The following is a 22,590-nucleotide window of genomic DNA, read 5'->3' on the forward strand; positions in this document are numbered from 1 at the left end:
CCTCTCCCATATCACTATCCTTTCAAAGAAGCCAGTTCAGCAGGTTTTATTTGTGCAAAGCATGCTAGAGGAGCATCCTACTGAGCAAACTTAGCATGGTTCCTACCAGAAAAGACAGCTGTAAGCTCACCTGGGGCTACTTCTCACCCAGTGGCACAAGCTACCTGGAGACTACAAGGGCCCCTTTTACTCCCTCTTTCTTTGAGCCAGCATGAAGGCCAGGCACATGTTGAGCTCAGCAGTGGGCTGTAGGGACATGGGTTGCAGACCCCAAACCAAGTGACTGGCTGAACCAATCTGAACCCCCCACCAACAATCTCGGTCTGCACACTTGCTTAGAGAAGCAGCTACAGAATGGAATGTCCCAAAGAGGTATGTCTGAGGAAGCCAATAACACTGGAATTTTATCCTCCGGCTCAGATGATGCTAACTCAGTGGAAAATAATTTTCACACTTTTAAATTCTGATTTCAAGTACTGGAAATAATTGTGTGATTTGCAATTGTTGCCATTACATTCAATTGATGCACCTGTTTATTGGTAGCTTAATTGTGTATTCTTAGGTTATATGATGAGGCTTAGCAATGGGGCAACTGAGCCTTCATGGAAAACAATTTCCTTCATTTCCAAGGTTCACTTCTCAGAGAAAACAGTTTCTGTGAGGGACAAACATTCTGGAATTTTTTTTTTACATTGACTTTAGTATTTGGTAGCTTTCCTTTTTCTTTTCATTTCTACTTGCTTCTTAAGTCAACAGATTTCCCCAAGCAATACAGATGGTGATTACAGCCTGTGGAGGTCTATCCCCAAGTCTGAAGGCCCCTTTGATTTATCCAACAAGCTGGGCTGTAGCTTAAAATATTTTAAAATATAACTTTAATATAAACTCTTTAACTCTTTAACAACATCCTTTCATTGTGTCCTATAGTTATGGCTGAACAGCCAGGCAGTCCTTTGGAATACTTCTGACCTAAAAGCATACCACTGAGCTGAAAAAAAAAAGAAACAAACAAACAAAAAAAAACCCAGCTGGAACATCACTTAATGCTCCTTTTTGGGAGAGTTGAGTTTGTGATTATGTTTATTTATGACCAAATATGCCAAATGGTTTTTTCATCCAAACAGTTATTATTTTGTAGGAAACTTATAAATTTCATGGCTTTTTAAAGACTCAGATTGCCTGCCCTTAAAAATGGGCATCTTTGTTCAAGTTCTAATTAGTTTTGCAAATAAGTGTCGTTTTGCTCTGGACATTCTTTCCTGTCTCTTTCTGCCATTTACTGTATCGTTACCGTTCCAAATGTCTGGAGCACTTTTTGCTTACCTATCAGGTCGACGCCACCTCCTTTTTAAAATACTTTGGAAAACCTTTGAATAATAATTCTTAAAGAAAGACTTTTCCCCCTAAGAAACAAATACACAAAAATAATTGAATCGAGTGTTCCAAACACACCAAATAACATTTCAAGCCAACAAGCATTTATGAAACACCTACTGTGTGCCAGACATTGTGCTCAGCTCTGGTGATATAATGAAAGGCAAAAGATAGTGCCTGCCCTCTCAAGGAGTTCAGGTCCAATGGAGGAGACCACAAGTGAACAACCATATACAAAAGAGAGATATACAGGATACAACACGGAGGCCAGTGTCACTGGATTGTGGAATACGTAGAGGACCATGAGGTACGTGAAGACTGGAAAGTTAGCAAAGGGCCAGGTTATAAAGGGCTTTAAAAGCCTAACAGAGGACTTTATATTTGATCCTGGAGGTAATAGTGAGTTACTGCAGTTTAATGAACCAATGAATGGTCTGGTTAGACTGGCTTTAAGAAGACGAGTTTTGTAGCAGAAGAATGAGAAGACACTTGAGGCAGGGAAATCAACCAGAAGGCTATTTGCAATATTCTAAGGGTGAGGGATAGCTAGGTGGTGCCATAATGCACAGAGTGCTGGGCCTAGAGTAGGGAAGACTCATCTTTCTGAGTTCAAATCCAGCCTCAGACACTTCCTAGCTGTGTGACCCTGAGCAAGTCACTTAACACTGTGTGCCTCAGTTTCCTCATCTGTAAAATGAGTTGGAGAAGGAAATGGCAAACCATTCTGGTATCTCTGCCAAGAAAATCCCAAATGGGATCATGCAGAGTCAGATTTGACTGAAAAATGACTGAACAGTAACAGTAAGGTGATGAGAGACTGTATTAGGGTGCTTGCAGTGTCAAAGGGGAAAAGGGGGTATATAGGGGATGTGTTTCTTAGCTAATGGATACTATATCCATTTTTGTTGCTTGTTCAGATGCTAAGCTTTCAGGGAGGGCGTTTCCTTTTTGTGTATATAACGTACCCTTTTGGCAGTCTGGTGAAGTCTATTGGCCCCTTCTCAGAACAATAATTTTATTCTATTTTTTTATTCATAGAACAATGATTTTAATGCATAAAATAAATTACATAGGAGTACAAAGGAAATCAATTAGATTCAAGTGCAATTATTAAAATATTTTGTAAAAAGTTCATGGCCTCCCAGTGAAGAAACCCTGTTGTGAGGCAGACTATGTCTTTCCCTCTGTCTTGTTCAAAACCTACAATATTATCATTTTTGTATCACCACCATCATTATTACTGTTCTTTAATTATAGTTACTAACCATGATTGTAGTTAGAAAATAATAAAGCCACCCAGATTTGGCAATGGTCCCCCACCATTGCCGAGTAAGGTTTCAGAAACAAGTATCTCAAATTCATACATAAAAACGAAGTAGTTCTAAACTGGGAAAAAAACACCAGCCTGGCACACATTATTCTTTGTCAATGAGGGCAATAGTTTCTGGTACAGAACAGAACTTTGGTCCTAAAATTCCCTCCCTTCTGTATCCATTTCTCTAACTGTCCATCCATTAATTCAACACATTTATGGAACAAATACAATGTCCAAGTTCCCACCTCTTTAAATAATACAAATTCTTAAATCTCCAAAAATATATTCTGCACTCCTAATCTTATGGAATATGGCCAAAGCCTCAGAGAAGAAATGTCGGTGGTGCAGTGGCTAGAATGTTAGATGTGGCGTCAGCAAGACCTGTGTTTGAATTCTGGTTTAGACCCTTACTATGTCCCTGGAAAAGACATTTGACTTCTTTTAAGCCTCAGTTTTCTTATCCGTAGAATGGAGGTAATGATCTCACCTACGTCTCAGAAAACATACGTAATTTGCAAATTTCAGTGCACCATATAAATGCTAGCTTTTATGACCACCACTATTATTATTACTACTTTATGATTTGTTATTATTATTGTTCAGTTGTTTTCAGTCATATCTAACTCTTCAAGACCCTATTTGGGGTTTTCTTGGCAAAGATAGTAGAGTGGCTTGCCATTTCCTTGTCCACCTCATTTTGCAGATGAGGAAACTGAGGCAAACAGAATTAAGTGACTTGCTCAGGGTCACACAGCTAGCAAGTGTCTGAGGCCAGATTTGAACTCAGGAGATGAGTCTTCTTGACTCCAAGCCTGAGACTCTGACCACTGCAACACCTAGCTGCCCCCTATCCCTCTATGGTAGGGGATAACAAAAAAGGGGCATTTGGGACAGGTCTAGCTCTAGGAAAAATTGTGATGTCAGTAAAACTTGCCTTCATTTCTCCACCTTTTCCCACCCTCTTCAGTGTTCTCACTCTTTCCTCCCAATGACACCCTGGATAGCTCCATCTGTACACATTTTAGTCAGATTTTCTAAATCTGTCACCGCTATTCACATGAATTGGAGGTGGCACATGTAATCTGGTTCACACCAGCCTTGGCTTGTCAGAGGTGTGGGCTCTCAGGCTGATAGTGATTTGCTGAACTAATCTGATGCTATTAAAATTAAAGAGATACACTGTTAGCATGAATTTAGCTAGGATGATCTCTTTTTATTATTTTGGAAGACATGTTTGCATAGGTCAACTCAATGATGTATTTCTTATTTAAAAAAAAGTAGAAAATAAATCCAACCCAGGGAGCAGCTTACCAACTGCAGGTTAGTCTGCCACAGGGTTTGGTTAATCTAACTGTGCACACCTACAAGGTACCAACCATGAGTTATGTTTCCATCTCTATGCGAATCAGACACATATCTCATTTTCTATTAATTGAGCTTGCTGATGTATCATGAAATAGTCTAGGCTTGCTAGAGTGCATACTCCCAGCTGATGTTCATCTACGTTAACTTCAGCAAATGATGGTTCAGAGAGCTGAATCATTACTGCCAAATTCAATGCAGAGGAAAGGAAACTCATGGACGTTCTTTCTGTTTCATTCTAGATGATTCAGGCCTTAAGTTTCATGACTTAAGATGGTAGTTGCCATGGTTTTTAATCATTATAGCTGCCCTTTGTAGGGGAATTATAGCTTGAAGAATAAAGCACCTAATTCAAGTCTTACCTTTTTTTTCTCGATCAATAAGCATTTATTAAGTGCTGGTTATTTACCAAGCATTGCACTAGTTACTTTAGATAACAAATACAAAGAATGAAATAGTTCCTGCTCTCAAGGAGCCTACATTCTATCAGGAAAGACAATGTTTACATATGTTCTATGAGGTAGAGGTGAGGAAAGAGTATGAAGGATAGAAACTATTACGACTGGAGACATCAGTTTCCACACATACAGTGTGGAAAGGGGAGTAATTAAAATATATAGTGAGGTATAATGAGATTAGAAAGATAGGTTTGGACCATGTTGTGAGGGACTTTAAAAAGTCAAACCAAGGGCCATTGACAAGAAGAAAGTCCCCCATATACAGCAAAGCAAAATAGTTAAAGCATCACTTTTTGTGACAGCAAAGAATCAGAACCAAAGTAAATGTCCATCAGTTAAGGAATGGATAAAGAAATTGCAGTCTATGAATGTAATGAAATATTACTGTGCTATAAGAAATGTGTGTAGTGAGTACAGAGAAGCATGGAAGATCTATATGAACTGATGCTGAATAAAGTAAGCAGAGACAAAAAGACAACATACACAATGACTATTTACAATATAAATGGAACTTATTTAGTGTGGGGCATGAGGAAATCAGGGGTATAGTTAAGGAAAATCTCTTTGACAAATATGTGGGTCACGAATTGGAATGAGAAGAAACCTAAGGCAAAGAGACCAGGTAGGAAGCTACTGGAGCTATTGCAGTAGCGTTGGCCATGTGGGTAGAGGAACTTCAAGGAAGTCTTTGAGCCATAATCTTCTAAGCCAAAAAGTTAAGCATCTAAAATAATTCATGTGGGATGATTGTCAAATTTCCAGATGACACATCTATAAGAAAGATACCTCGTGTAATGGATAGAAGAAATAGGATAAAAAAAAAAACTTAGTCCTGGAAAATGAGATCTGGACCTTCTTGATTCCAATGGCCCAGCCATATTTTGAAATCCTCATAAGGAGATGGCTAACATAAGCCTCATTTCATGTATACCAGAAGATCCTTTGGTAAATGGACCGAAGACCATTACTTTTGGTCCGTGATTCACTTATATCATCGACATTTTAAATCTCAGTCATAGAACCTTGGAGGCCTTAGTCCTCCCACTAAATTTCAGAGAAAAGGAAGTGAGATTTTTAGTGGTAAATCATATTTCATTCATGTTACCCTCCTCACTCCCCCCTACCCTTCTTGAATGTTGGATTCGTTTAGGTATTGATGGAAAGGCCAATGCTTGAAATGATCTGAGTGACTCAAACATGAGGTTCACTCTTCAGAGAGTTTTGGCCTTTTCAATATTCTGACATGTGATTGGCTAGCTATTCCTGCAATCTCTGCTCTTGGCTCACCAACTTTGTAGAAGGAAAGAAGAAAACAGAGTAGCCACCTAATCAGGCAGGAGGCTACTGAGGGTTGATCCTGAATTAGCATATTACAGTTGCGAGAATATAATTGGTGTAATAATCATGCTGATTACTATTTTTTTAAAATTTTCACAGAATAGTGTGGAAAGGAAAAAAGAAAAGAACTAACCCCTTCCTGTCCCAGCTTCATGCTTTTCATCTCATGCCCCTTTCTGTGTCTGCTAGAGAGGACTGAAGTGTAATTTCACTAAGAATTTTGGGTGTGAAAAGACTCAGTCCAAGTCGATGAGGTGGGAACACCAACTACTCCCTCCATATATAGTCTCAACTCCTAGCATAAGCTCCAGAGAAAACATTGCTGCTCATGAGAAATGATGCACCTGGTGATCATTGACCCAACTTTTCCATTTATTTGCATACCAGAGGGCCAGGGGAGGGAAATGCCATCCTTCAGATCCATTTTCTTTTCTTTTCCAAGAGAAGTAGTCCAATCTCTTCCTTAGAGGGAAGACACGTGAGAACGGCAATACCTGAACATCTTTATCTACCACACAAGCTGTTCTGTTCTTCAGGTAACCTCTTGCTCCTCACTCCTGGCACTGTCTATCCGCTGATACTAATCTACACAGCTTTCAGGCACGGCAAAGGTGGGACAGTTCAGAATCATTGCATTGCCCACCCTGAACCCACACACAGAAGCAGTGGGAGAAAATGTACAGACGTGTCTCAGCCCTCCCCAATCATCTGTTTAAAAAATCCAACAGCACGCTAACCAACAAAAAAGGCAAAGTACACTTTCCCCCCTCCCATCTGCTGAAACACACCATCTATGATGGAGATGCATTAAAATGTAACTGCAGTATTATTAACCTCTACAAACAAATGGCATTACTCAAATCCAGTGTGAGCCGGGGGTGGGGGTGAGGATGGGTGGGGAGGCGCAGAGGGTGCATATCTAAGCAAGTACAGGCATATATGGGAACAAAACAACATCAAGAATGAATGGATGGACAAAGTAGGAAACAGCACAGAATGAAGTCTCTCAGTGGATAACGGCTGTCAGGCCAAAGTCGTATGCAATTGACAATTCTCCATTAGATACTGATAGCTTATGTTGTTAAACACTTCTCTCTGCCTGCAGGTGTGATGAGATCAGGTACACAGACGTGTGAAGAGAAAGACGCATGGGGGGTGGTTTTATTTTTGCATTTGTCGATGTGAATGTGGGAATCTGAAGGCATGAGTTGTGAATGTGTCTGAATACATGCTTCCATGCAAATGTGTGCCCGAAATTCTACTCCAACAGATACCGAGTGACACTCATTTTATTCTCTTTCTTCTCCCTCCCGAAAAGGCACCATTCCCCCTTCCCCGGAACATTTTCAAACTCTCTTACTTCTTCTTCTTCTTCTTCTTCTTCCTTTTTTTTTTTTTTAAATAAGGCCTCTGGCCTTACACCACTGTTTATCACCTAAGGCAAACTCCCTCTCTCACTCCTTTTCCCTCTCTGTTCCTTTAAATCTCTGAACCACAAAGCAGCATGCGAGGAACACCGCAGGTCAAGTTATCAAAAGAGGGAACTTTTATAGGTTTCCTTGATAACATGGACAATGAAAGAGAAAGGGTGCGCAAGCAGCCTTACTGACCTTATTTGATGCTGTGCTTAAAAGGGAGGATGATTCCGCAGACGTCTGCATGTGTGGGTCCAGGCCATTGGCAGGGGGAAGAGGAAAGCTCCGTATCAACACGTAGTCTGGGTTTCCTATGCCTCTTACACTAAAGCTTTCCAAGTGTTTTCAGCAAATAATACCCAAATAAACAGAAGGTTACTGAATATGTTAAACTCACTGCAGCAAGAAATTGCTTCTTGACACCCAATACATATAGAAAAACTCTATACATATATATAATATACATATACACACATGAGTATACTCATGTATATATAATATATATTATATTTATACATATACATCTACACATTGCAGAAATTCATACTCTGTAGTGCAGACATATATATGCATATACATACATGTATACACACACATATATATATATATATATATAATATACATATATCAATACATTAAGGCAGGAATTATATTCAAGATTTATGTGGTGTCAGTCATCAGAACATTCTCCATTTAGGCATTTTGTTTTGTAGGCTGAAAATTGTGACTACATTTTAAAGAGCTCATTGCTATCCTTTCAGATGAAACCATGTTCCATGTTAAGACCGTGCCCTTTTCCTTGGGGGTGATGTGACTGCTGACATCCATGTGACATGGTCTCAGAATTCAGAAGGCTTCATTGGTTCTTAGGAGAAGCAGCTTTTCCTGCACTTCCCAAATATTGGGGTTTAAATTATCAGATGAGTATCTAAGAAATAACAATTTCTGTTGTGTTTTTTTGATTACTGATAATTGTACCATCTGATTTTGGTCAACGTTAATGTTTTAGTGATTTGGAAACAAGGATTGTTTGGTTCTATAATTTTTCTTATGATGAAACTCATAGTCTCACCAAGGTGACAAGTAGGGCCTTGTATGTTGCAGGTGCTTAATAAATAAATTTGTTAAATTTAATTTGTTTCAGGATCTTGATTTTGTTATATCCTTCTCAGAATACTGCCCCTTTCCTTTCACTACTTCATTTCCAGGGATGAAGGTCTCTCTACTCACTCTTCCCCCTCCAAATCCCACTCCCTGTAAGAAAGGACAAGTACCTTATACAAGAGATAGATGATTTTCTCCACCTTGAATGAAATGTTATTATTTGATTCTTGAGGTCATGAGCTCAAATTTTTTTCTTTCTTTTCAAAGTACAGTGTCTATTTTATTAAGAGTGTTTCTTTTTAAAATTTTGTTAAAATTTCCTGGACAATTTTTATCCCTACCTTTATCTCTGCCTCAATGGATTGTATGCCAAAATAATTTTATCAACTTTCACTTCAGTCACGTCCCAGAGTTGAATTGGAGGATATGTATATAACATGTGCATGTGTGTGTTCGGAGGTAGAGGCAGTTATTTCGGGTTTTTTTCCCTATGTATAACATGTAGTCTTCATTTCTGATACCTATGACACATGATAAATTCAAAGATGTAAGGTGCCCCAAATGCAGAGTCTCTAAATGGTTAAATTGTTCACAAAGTGCAAACACCAACCAACGTAAGCAAGTGGGCATGGATGAGTACTCAGTGACAGAAATGGATGGGCATTTGTTGCCTTGGGCCTCCTTTGTAAAGGAAGAAGTGTTTTCAAGAGTACAATCCTGCCTCAGAGTGGATGGTGACAATTACTTTGAAGGCTACCCGTTCTTCCTGGCACCACCAGCTCAAGGAATGGCATGACAGCAGAGATCTGTCACAAAGCAGCTTGTTTCTCCCAGAAATGACAGCACTGCCCCCTACCCACTGGGCAGGAGCTCTAAGGTATCACCAGGGCAGTCAGGATGTACCTCTCATCCCCAGCCTGCTTGCACCATGAAACACATTCATATCTGCATGAATATTTATATCAGACGCGGCAAAGATGTGTGTAAGAGTTGCTGTGGCTTCCGCTCCTCCTCCACCATATATAAACTGTACATACAGGCAAATAGATGTAAACAGAAAATTAATTCTTCTATTTACTTGGCAGACTGAATAAAGGCTAAACAATGAAAAACACACTCACACGCCCTCTGACACCCTGCCCAAGCTGGAGAGCTCTCAATGCTGAGCCTGAAGACTGGCTGGCTCCCTCTCTCTCTTCCCTCTTAAGAAGATACTTGGAAGCGAAGGGATTGCTCCCAATCCGGCCGTGTGATGCACATACATGCATTGCAATATGCCTGCTCTGATTTCTCTGCCTCTCCTTCCCTCCCCTCCCTCTCCATGTCTCTTATTCTCATGTTCAGTGGTTATCTTAGCTTCATGCAGTGACATCACAGCTCCCTCCGTGAGATCAAGTCCTGGATGATGAATTCTGAATACATCTTCCCTGATCACTTTCACATGATGGGATTTTAGTAAGCTAATATTTATTGCTCATCCCTATAAAGCAAGGTGTAGGCTGGGTACGTGTGTGTGCACATGTTTTCTACATAGATTATTCGGCATTGGTTGGACTGATACACTCGGGCCGTAATATGTTGATGACAGCTTGGCCTGAGCATTTGTAAACTGGGGGTGGGTGGGGATGTAGGGCTTTATTAAGTGTGCTCATTTTTATACAGCCAAGCTGAACGAATAGCCACCTGCCCATTGTAACCACTTGAATTGGGAGAGTTTATATGTCAAGACTGAATGAGATAGTTCTCGACAGAGCAGAGGTGCCTGAGAGCAATATGACATCTCATTTCTCAGTGTCATAGACCAGTCTAGAAGATATGTATATAAAACACATGCAAGGATTATTATTATTTTTTTCATTTAGAGATTTAAGGTTGGCTCTTACCCCCTGCAATTATTCATACTATGGGAAGTGTCTGCTTTTAAAGATGAGTATACAGCAGGATCTGCAATCCTAAAAATAAAATAAAATTCAATATTGCTAGACTTTGTGATTTTTTTTTTTGGAGGGGGGAAGGGGGCAGTTTGGAATGCATCTGTGATCCTTAACCTCCTCCCTCTATTAGAAATACAGCTTCTAGACAGCAACAATCAGACCATCAAATGTGCTTTGTAGTGTTCAGTTTTATAGTTTCAGGTGCCCAGGGACCATGGACAGGGAGAGGGGTTCCCAACACCATGCTGAATTACTATGTTAGGAGGGGGGGACAGCCTGGTGAGTGTGGGCAGGTATGTTTTTCAACATGACTCTCGTGGAGCGCACACACATGATTAACATTCCCCTGCCGAGGTTTATGGCTTCATTAGAATATTTCTCATCATAATTGAATAGGTAAAAATACCTGGCTATTAAATACAAGCCTGTCCCTCAGGATGACCAGATTATCACTTGAATTTAAAATCTTTCTGAATTTTTAATAGTGCATAACAAATATGATTATTTATGCACTTTCTTCCAATACTCTTCTTTCCGGGCCTACAATTACTCAGGGCTCCTTCTGTTTCAATGGAAAGGAGTAAATTAGGTTGGTGCTGCTCTCTGTACATTTTCCCTCTCCTCCTCTAAAATATTTAGCCCACAGGTTCCTATTTCCCTGTGAACTGGATTAGGGAAGCCTGTCCAGTGTGCTTTCCTGATACTGGCAGAGTCTTGGCTTCCCTATTTGGTAAGCTGAGGTAATTAGCACCATGGAGGAGTTAGGAGAAGCAGCAGTGAAAAGGAAGCGATGGAAGAAACCATAAGGCTGGCTGATGAGAAAGTCAAGTGGAGGCCTGCCTGTCTCAAACCTCTTCAATAGATCTGTAGTCTGGACTTGAACCCTGCCCTCTCACCTCAGGGTCCGATATTTCTTTTTTTTTTTTCCTTCCTAACTCCCCTGCCCCCACTCTCTCTTCTCCTGGCTTTTCTATCAAGCAGTGATGTACTCAGGCTGACTGTGAATAAATGTGAGTGACCCCCATCCACCCACCCCCACTTCCCGGAGCCTTCTGCTGGAGAGAGAGGGAGAGGGAGAGGGAGAGGAGAGGAGAGAGAGAGAGAGAAGAGAGAGAGAGAGAGAGAGAGAGAGAGAGAGAGAGAGAGAGAGAGAGGAGAGAGAGAGAGAGAGAGGAGAGAGAAGACAGAAAGAGAGAGGAGAGAAAAGGAGAGAGAGAGAGAGAGAGAGAGAGAGAGAGAGAGAGGAGAGAGAGAGAGAGAGAGAGAGAGAGAGAGAGAGAGAGAGAGAGAGAGAGAGAAAGGGTCCCCGACTTCCTCACAGGTAATTAAAGGGACTGTTTTCAAGGTTGCATGGGCAAAAGACAATTCGGCCCTAATGAAGCATCGATCGACTGCCAGTAAGGTAGAAAGAAGCTGACATTCATTCAAAGGTACCTTTAACTGATGTAAAACACTGGACCGGGAATTATTCTGACTCTGCTGTCATTGCCTATGACCTGGTTTAGAAAAAAAAATGGGAGTTTGTTTTAAATTTATTTTATTTCAGTATTGCCACAAATGTGAATGTTGGGCTTTGTTTTGAAAAAAAAAATGATGGATCAGGGCACATCCTATTTGATTGTGGTGAGGGGTGGGAACCCTTCCCCCCCTTTAGGGTAAATTTTCTTCATTAGTCACGTTTAAAAGCCCACCAATCAGCCCTGACGATGCGGAATTCATGAGGTCAGTTATGGAGATGCAGGAAATTATTGGGGATTGGTAGGGACGTTTCGGTGGTCTGTTTGCAAACCAAGCCTTGAATGATTCCAAGGGTTTGGTCTGTGTCTATTTTGTGTTGGTGCTTGGTATTTTAAGACAAAAACAAAACTCTTGGGTCGGGGGAGTGTTATTTGTTTGGGGGGGGGGAGAAGGAAATTGTGAGAACAAGATGGGAATGTATGGCTGGGGTGGGGAGATGGAGAAAAGGACTAATTGCTTGCTGGAATGAGGTTTTTGGAAACATAGACAGAGATGTCATTTTCATATTCCAAAAATGAAACCCAGCCAAAATCTCACTGGAAATAGAATATGTTCCAGGCATCCCTTCTATGGCTGAAGCAGAAAAAAAAAAGGCTGGAGTCCTGGCTGTTTCAGGGATCTTACCCTGGCTCTATGGCTTGGTCTGTAGCTTCTGTCTTTTCCCATTCACCCTATATGTTTGCATCCAGAAAATAGGTGAACGATAATAATAAAAGAGAAAAGGATAAGGAAATGCCAGTTGTGCCAAGTAAATTGGGGTGAATGATGGGGGAGGATAGCCAGTATTGATTCCGAAACAACTGGAGTTCTGTTTGCTAAGTCCTTACACATAGTCCAGCACTCCTTGGTGTTACAAGAGGCCCCCGACTTCAACAATAGCACGTCCCTTCAGAGTAAGAAACACAAAGGGAATTTGCTCGATTCAATCCACAGAGTGAGGCCCCTCTGGGGCTAAACAGAGTCACTTTTTACCCTGACTAAAATGAGGGAGAGAAAAAGAATTCTCTTGCGCGCGCGCGCACACACACACACACACACACACACACACACACACACTCAGTGTGTTATAAACTGGAGAAATGAATACTTGACAGATTTCAAATCCCCAGCTCTTTCTCACATTTCTCAGAATTTATTGTTGCTTCTTGAATTTTCTTTTAATTTTGGCTTGGCTTGGGAGGGTGAGGATGTTGGGAGGTGGTGGGGCATATTATTTAACTTGATAAGCATTACAACACTGTCTATCTATCTCCCTCCCCCTGCCTCTCTCTTTTTCCTCTGCTATTTTTTCATTTGTGTTTACATTTCTAAGACATCCCTTTAGCTGAAGGAGGATACTTCCCACATCCTTGCCATTAATGCAAAAAGATCATTTCTTAGATGTACAGACTCTGAACCTGAATTTTAAAAGGAAATTGGAATGCAGTTGGCTAGGTTCACTACATTCATATGTATTTGGTTTGTATATTTCTTGCCTTTGTTTTTAAAACAGTTTACTACATTCTATTTATCAGTTTGATTGCTTTTTCCTTCTTTCTTCTTTTTTTTTCCTTCCTTCCTTCCTCTGCTTTTTCCTTCCTTCTCTTTTTTCCTTCCTTCCTTCTTTTTTCTTTCTCTATTGTTTTCTTTCTCTTTCTTCCATCCTGCCTTCCTTTCTTTTTGTCTCTTTATTGTTTTTCTTTCTCTTCCTTCCTTCTTTCCTTCCTTCCTTTTTCCTTTTCTTCCTTTCTTTACAAAGAATAGGTCAGTAAACAGAGGCAAGGAATTGTAGGCAACACATGCTGAAATTTAAAAAAAAAACTTTTCCCTAAAAATGGCTAAACTGTAGCCCAGCAGATCCTATCTGCCTTCATTTGGTTGAACAACAAGATATTGCTGGGGACAAACTCTGAATAAAGCAGTTCCGAGTTCCCAGAATTGGCACAGCTCAGCCTAAACAATGGCTGCTTCCTATTCACCTTAACCCTGCTTTTCAAAAGAACATCCCCAGAAACACAAAGCATCAGCGGGAAATGGCAATTTTATGAATCCTAATCAATCAAAGGGCTTATTAACTCAATGTGAAGCCAGATTAAAATCTTTAATTATAAATCGTGCTAAAAGGAAAAACAAAATGTACTTATGGTACATTGAAAATTCCGGATATTAACATAGTTGCTATTATCTCTTGCAATATTAAATTCCCCCTCCCTTTCCCCCAACAAGCTCACCTTTTTCTCTTCCCAAAGAGCAAGACTACAGAACCCAAATCATTTTTTTCTTTCTTCTAGGTTTATTAAAGTGTATTCTTCCTACCTCTTCCCCCTACCCTGCTCTAGTCCCCTTGCCTCACCATACACCCAATAGTTTGCTGGAAAGCTGGGGTGGTAGGTATATAGGGGGTAAAGGAAACCCCATTATAGCAACCCGGGGAGAGGCAGGCATCAGGGTGGGGGTGGAACAGTGAGGATGGTTTGAACAGTTGTTTATTAAGGGGGAAGATTTGGAGTTACAAGGATTTTTTTTTTTTTTTGGTGAGGGGGCAGCAATCAAACGTGAAGCATTTTCGCTAATGAAAGCGGCATGCATGTCTGTGCAAGTGTGCGTGATTGACAGGATTGGAGATTGCTAGCCACAGGAAGGGCCCTCGCTTTAAGCCACGGTGTGAGAAAAGGCCATGGGTGCTTTTTTATCAGGCAGACATTTGGGAAATGACCACAGCAAATTTAATCACAGTTGGGGGGTGAGGGGGAGAGGGAGGTAGAGCAGGGACGGCGATTCACATGTTTTATTTATTTGTTCCGAGTCACGGTCATCCTATTGTGTGTCCCTCATTCTGTCATTTCAGGCCCCTCCGACCCACCCCCTACCCGGTCCCCATTGTTAATGTAAGAGGCAGAGAATATAACCACATTTTATAATAACAACATATACAACATCACAAAAGCAGGAGCCTCATCTAGAGAAGGGCCTTTTGCTTGCCAGGAAAATGATAAATACACACATACATGCACACATATATATATTTAACACACACATAAAACATATATTTAACATCTATATCTATATATTGACGTCTATATAGGAATTTATATCAATATATACAAATATGGATAGATAGATGTAACTATATGTCTCTATATATTGATATATACAAATATGGATATATAAATATACCTATATATCTATATCAATATTTACAAATATGGATATATAGATATTCCTATATATTTAAATGCATTAATAGATACAAATATGGATATATAAATATACCTATGTATCTATATAAGTATTTACAAATACAGACATATAGATATAGTTATATATTTAAATACATTAATAGATATAAATATGGATATATAAATATGCCTATATGTTTAAATATACTGATAGACACAAATATGGATATATAAATATACCTATATAGCTACATCAATATATACAAATATGAACATGTAAATATGCCTATATGTTTAAATATATTGATAGAAATATGGTAATGGATATACTTATATATCTGTTTATGGATAGCAATATATAAAAATATTGATATGTAGATAAATGTATATACCTATCTAGGTATATCAATATATACAACCATGGGTATATATATATATATGTATATATATATGTATATATATATGTATATATATATATATGTATATATATATATATATATGGATGGATATGTAGATATACCTATATATAGATATCTACATATGCAGATTTAGATATATAGATATACCTATATGTAGATATCAATATGTGCAAATATGGATATATAGACATACCTACATAGCTAAGGATTTTGGTACCTGTATCAATATGTAGATATCTGTTCTAATGATGAGGCAGAATGGATAAGGCAATTTGTTCCCATTATAAAAATTTGGCAATTTGCTTATGCTTAGCCAGGATATGTGCCCTCATCTCTTCCCCTCACGTATATCGGCCATTTTAAGATTCTATTTTTATATTTGCAGTGTAAGCCTCACATCACTGAATTGAATTGGGGAATGGGGGGAGAAGAAAAGGAAAACCTATGCATTTTCTTATGTACCATCCTACCTAATGAAAGAAGGTGACACTGTGGCTTAAATGAAATTCTACTTCTTTTTTTGTTGGTGGTGTTTAAAGTTTGTTCATACCTCTGTCTTTTCAACCCTCCCTCTGACACAATCCCCTCCTGTTGTTTTTTTTTTCCCCCTTCAATCTTAATGATGAGGCCCTCTCCTTCCAAAATTAGGTCTCTTAAGAACCACTGCATGCTTCCTGACTGCCACAGGAATAGGTTTCATCCAGAGAAAGAAGAGGGTAGGATACAGTGTGTGTATGGAAGGGGTAGGGGAATGAGAAATAAAATAACTCCTGACAACAATTTTGGAACTGTATGAAGTCTGATTTTCATAATGCAAGGTCAACTTCATTCTATTTTATCAGAATGCTGGGTCTAAAATGCCCCATTTAAACCCAAATTGTGGAAAGGAATTGACTTTGATGGACACTAACTAAGATAGCCTTGGTTGGCAATTCCTTGCCCTATCCTTTGTACTTTGTACTTTGTTCCATAGGTACCTGAGATCAATTCCACACCATTTCCCTATAGTTACTATTCTTGAACTAGAAAAGAAATGTGGTTGGTTTCTGACCACTTTGGACAGTTGCAATATGGGTAATAGTTAATATAATTTTAAAACAATTGACAAATGTCCCTCTGCGCTTTGTGCAAATACAGATATATGCCATCATCACATTATTTGTGAACTCCTAGACACATTTTTTTATTTTTGGTACATAGGCCTATAAATAAGCCTTCCCTCTCTAAGGGTATATAGAGGAATCTAATTTGTCTTTTGCTAATACGAGGGCACTTTTAAATAGAAACCCCATCCTCTCTGATTTTATACCTTTACAGACAGACTGATCTGTAGTTACCTAAATTCACCAAAGACAGAGAACAAAAGGTGAATAAAAGTATCAAATCAATTTTCTATGGATAAACTGCACACAGCACGCATTTTGACCAAAAGCATTGAAATTCACAGAATTCTTCCAAATCCTTAAATGTCACACAACTGTGGTATTCCTTTGAAGATGATCATTGGACCTAATGAACTGAATACTGGAGGGACAGATCTTGTCCTCTTCGGTTCCTGCAAGAACCTTTCAGTATAGTCAGAAAAGACCTTTTGTGCCCAACTGTGTTTTCATTTCATTTCTGTTAAATTGATTAAGCTTGACTTTTGACACTTTGAGGGTTTAGATTTTTTTTAAGTACAATTATGTAATAAATATTTGTGTTTCCAAAGAGGAAGACATTAATCTGTGATTGGTATTGGTGCATGAAGAATAAAGTACACTTCAGGCTTTTGTTATAAATAACCCATACAACTATGTACATTTTATAAACATAATCTTTGGGCAATCGACACTATAAAACATTTTTTCAAAACAACACTTAGAAATGTTATACACACAATGTATTTACTCCACTCCACTAGAAGCTGTAAACAAAATAGAAAAATGATGAATAAGGCAAAAAAAAAAGTAAAGACAGTTTGTATAAATAGTTATGTTAATAACATGTGTTTGGGGACTGTTACTTAAACAAATTAGGCTTAGATGATAAAAAAAAAAAACTCAGAAAGCTATAAGCATCTGTCAGGAATAAAATTATTTGGTTCTTTTTCTTCAATTTCCATTTTTACTTTGTTCCAGAAAATTAAAAGATAATAGGGGAACTACCTCTTATTTGTCAAAGCTCTAAAAATAGGAGAAGGTAAAAGACAGGTATTTTAGCAAATTGCATATGAAATTTTATTATTTCTCAAAATTTTAAAGAAAGATATTTAGAAACATGTTTTGAAAAATTGCTCAAAAGGTGAAATCTTGAAATGTATTTTTCTTTTGAAACAATTTTTTTTCCCTTTTAAATGTTAACTCCAGCTCATAATCACATTCCTAGATTAGAGGAGTCAGATTTTCAATCTGAAGAAAATATGTTTTCACTTTCCTACCCAAAGGAAAGGCTTTAAAAATTATTCAGCAAAGAAATGTTACTTTGGAAATTAATATAAAAATAGTATTATGATTATAAAATGGAACATAATTGAAAAAAAGCATTTTTTATTCACAGATTTAGACTTTTTTTTTCATTTTTTGCACACATTCCATACACACTTCACAATTCTTCTCATTCGGAAAACATTCGATGTTCATTTCTTTTCAAGTATTTTTTTTTCCATATGGGGAATAAATTCTATGGATAGTGAACAGGATTCATGATGGGAAGGGACCTTTCCATTCCTCCTCCTTTTTAGTTTTGTTACAACCACAAATGAATAGGAATGTAAAATTGGTTAAATTGCTTATTTTAGGACCTCCCTATCCGAAAGCCTTTGTTAGCTACTTTAAATAGAAATAATGCCCTAAAAGCCTGCCTCTGACTTCTTTTAGAGACCCATGTCTTTCTTTAGGTGTGCTGTTTTTTCAAATATTTCATGAGCTAAAATAATTCATTATGTTTAGCCTCCCCCCCCATTCCTAATCACAAAAACAGGTAAAAGATGTCCTTTCTCCTCCCAACACACAGAAACCTCGTATTTAGATACCAGCAGAAGGCTGTGCAATAATGTCCAAAGTGCTCAAACTTCAGCCAGTGTCTCCTGGATCAGTTCAGATGTATATTTGCTCTACAGACCGAACTTTCTTTCTCTCTTTCCATGAGCCTTAAAAAAGGAGAAAGGGGAGAGTTTTCTAGGACTCTGGCAAAAGGGAATGATTCTCTTCCCTCCTCCTTCCTTTCCTTAGTGTCAGTCTCCATGTTTAGATAAAACCATTTATCTTTATCATTTCCAAGCTGGTCAGATGGGGGGGGAGGTGAAAAAGGGTGGAGGGGTTGAGGGAAGAGGTGATTGTTTCACTTGTTGTCAGAGGCATTGATCAGCCCTTCTGTCTCCTGGTCTCAGAGGTGAGGGCAGGTCCCCCAGGAGCACTTGGGGGCTTGGCCATGTCAGGGCAAAGCCATATTGAGTCATGATCCAAATGACTGCTCATCGAGGGAAACGGGTATTGGCGTCCAAATCATTCTGAGACACCCTCAGTAACACTTAAACAAGTCCACTCTGTTAATGTCAGGTCACGGGGGACACATTTAGCCCTCTCTGCTGACCATTAGACCCTTTGATGGAGTGGACGATAAACTTGACAGGACAGGCTGGACACTGCTCTTGAATGTGCCTATGTTGACAGCATGCTATGGCCCGGGGTATGACTGCCTATTTGCCTTCAGGAGAATGTGACTTAGCCCTATAGCCATTCTCTCCCTCTTGGGCCAAACAGGTTTTAACAGCTCAAACTATCTTTTAATGGTACAGCTTCATTAAAGAGAGGAAAAACTAGCTACCCCAGACCTCCTAAAATTCTTTCAACAATGAGGTCAAACACAAATCGTGGATAAAGCAGGTCAGCCCAACCATTTGGTAATTTTTATTTCTGGCTTTGATTTTTCTCTTTCTTCTAAACACCATTGATACAGTGGAGGTATTTTGAAACCCATTTGTTATACCTTCTGTGGCAAAGAACAAAAAGAATGCCATATTGTTTCTGAGGAGAATTTCAGACAAATTCATACTGCGTTCATTGCAATGCTGCCCAGGATTTTTTTTTCTGGAAGGGATTTATTTTATTTTGTATTAACAAACTTCTAATATGTTTTAAAAAAAACTGGGAAAAGCTAAAGTTAATTGCATTTCTCAGGGACAGAGGCCATTAGCCTAAAGCAAACTCAAGCTTGAGAAGGAATCAAAAGCACAAACTAACCAAAAAAAAAAAGGAAAAAAAACCCCTGTTCTTTGTTAGCATTCAAAGGGTGAATTAATAATCATTTTTGCTACTATTTAAACAAATTATATTTAAATCCTATACCAGAGATCACTCTTGTTTACTTTTTATGTTTTCTCAGCAGCCAAAAGGGCCCGAGGTTTGACAGAGTAGATTTTCTGGTATTATGATGCTTTATACCAGTTTTAACACCTTGTCTCTGGGCCTCTAGAGAATTAAACTGATATTACATGAGAAGGGAAAATTGAGAGGGACTTTTCAGTGTGCCCTACAATTGAAAACTGAACCCCAAAAGAAACAGTCTTTGAACAGGCTAAAATGTACATAATTATCATAAAAGGTTCCATATAAAGGAGCTAATAGATTTGACCAAATTATACACTAGGTTTCTTTTCAAATGTTAAAATTGAATTAAAAAGATAATCTACTTATTATCAACTACTATATGCATAAGGAAATAGCTGTGGAATATTTCTAATGATGAGTGACAGAGCTAAAAAAATTTTAAAAAATAAAAAAAATACTCCCTTGAGTTTAATTCAGATTATTCAAGCCCAGTTTGGGACTGCATTCCCAACCTGAAAGCCTTTGTACAGACTGATATTTTCCCTCCCCTAAATGCACTTTGGAATCTTTGCAGATTGCTACAATTTAAAATTATTTCTCTAAGAGAGGTGTCTTTTTTTCTTCAAGATGACGTAGTTTCAGTCTCAAAATCTCACTGATTTAAGTAATATTCCCTTCCAAAGAAATGGGGAAAAAACAGACAACCAGCCTGATTAATGAAATTCAAAAATGAATCTTGCATTGATTCATACCTTCAAAATATATGGACACAGAGTTGATCTCTTGTATCTAACCTTCTTTCTGGAATAGAACTTAGAATAATGGCATCATCTTCCAGGGTACAATCCATTCTATATGTCGAGCACATACCAATAACCACCATCAACTTTTGCAAACTCCTTTCTGCATTTGCATGTTGAAAGAATAGAAATAACCTCAATGGAGTAACAAGAGAGAGAAAGACAGACAGACAGAGACAGAGAAATAGAGAAACATGGTGGGGGGGTGGGAAATAGACAGACAGCACTTGTGTGTACTGGTGTTCTTTTGTAGGTAATTTAGAATCATTCCTCTTATCCAAAAAACACCTTTAAACTAGAATCTCCATGCAAATGATAAGTTGCACCAATCTGGTATCTATCATGGGTGCAATCATGTTTTAAATGGGACAAAATACTGATAGAAAAGTACATTATTGCCATGAACTTCCTTCGATGCTTTTTTTCCCCCTTCCCTTTTCCCTTCAATATGCAGTATCAAGCAAATACACAATTAAAAGAAATCAAATCGTTTTCAACATCTAGCAATAGCAATCTTAGCATCTGAGAACAAGTCATAACAACTGAGTTGACTAACATTCAATCTAATATGAATGCCAGCAAGGAACCAAGTCCTAACATATATCCCCAGCGCAGAGACACAGAGACATTCTCTTCCAAATGAAAGACATATAACTAGATAGATTAGTGAAAAAGCAAAAAAACAAAAAAATGATAAATTAGTAAAAACCAGTCCAATATTCAATTTGATGAAAGACTGTAGGGCTTTACACACACACACACACACACACACACACACCCTGTTTGCCTTTCTCTGATAACTAATAATAATAATAATAATCACAACTGATATTTTGGATTGTGATTTGAAGGTTTGCAAAACACTTTACACCCATCCTCACAGCCTGTGAGATGCTACCACAATGATCATCCCCATTTAGCAGATAAGGAATTTGAGGCAGAGAAAGGTTAAATGACTTGCCTTAGGTGGCACAGTTAATAAGTGTCAGAGGCAAATATTTGAACCCAGATCCTGACTCCAAATCCAACAGTCTATGCACCACTCTATACACTTCTGCACTGGAGCCATTTCCCACCAGCTGAAGAAAGCCAGTTGTTAAATTTTCTGTTTGGGCATTTAAGCCTCGGAAATCAGCAGATACTACAAAACAGAGCTTGGTGTATTGTGTGGCTGATTGTTAAGACTTAAGGAAGGGAAAGAAAAAATATTAATAATATATCATTAAACTTAAAATGGATCGTGCACACATTTTTCTTTTCTTTTTGGAGAGCTGGTTGTTAAACACTTACCAGTACAATCCTGACTGTACACTAAGTTTTCAACTCTCTGAACCCTGACTGGGTATAAGTTAGGGAAGAAGGGTTTTTTTTTGTTGTTTGTTTGTTTTGTTTTGTTTTTTTAAATAATAATCAAAGGAACAGAAAGTCAGATACCACACACTGGCTTGGTCAGTCTTCCTATATGTCAGGGACTCAAATTTTCTCAATGTGAACTGAGCCATTCCTTTACCAACAAGACTCAAGGAAGGCGACTCCCTAGTCAACACTACTGCTTGAAGGCAGACAGTTATGCTTTAAGCTTTCACCTTGTACCCTCCCCTTTCCCCCAAGCTCCATTCACAGCCATAGTCTGTGAATTCCAAGGAGATAAGAATCCTGGAGAAATCTCTGGCACACACAGCAATGTTCTGCTAACAATTCTTTTCCATACACAGTACATGTAGTAGATTCCACATATGACAAGTGTATGATATTCTGTCCAATCTTTTAAAAATGCTATCAATCTTCACATGATGATTTGAATGCAGATTGCCATGCCTTTTCCCCAAAGCACTTCAGTTTTACAGGCTGATGAAAATATCCCTTTTGGATTAATTACAAATTTCTTTTAAAGTAACCAACTGCACATTTTGAATTAGCTTAATGAGAAGCTTCTCTGCATTTTCCCAAGTTGGATACATCTATTCTGATTTTTCCAGTTATTTTTTTTCTCATACTAACCAACAAGGTCACTGACACCTATATCAATTTCTCCCTAAATATCTAACTATACAAGTATATCGTTTACAAGCAGTTTTGAAATTT

The sequence above is a fragment of the Phascolarctos cinereus genome, unplaced genomic scaffold (assembly GCF_003287225.1).
Source record: "Phascolarctos cinereus isolate Bilbo 61053 unplaced genomic scaffold, phaCin_HiC Scaffold_2;HRSCAF=192, whole genome shotgun sequence".
Classification (NCBI taxonomy): domain Eukaryota; kingdom Metazoa; phylum Chordata; class Mammalia; order Diprotodontia; family Phascolarctidae; genus Phascolarctos; species Phascolarctos cinereus.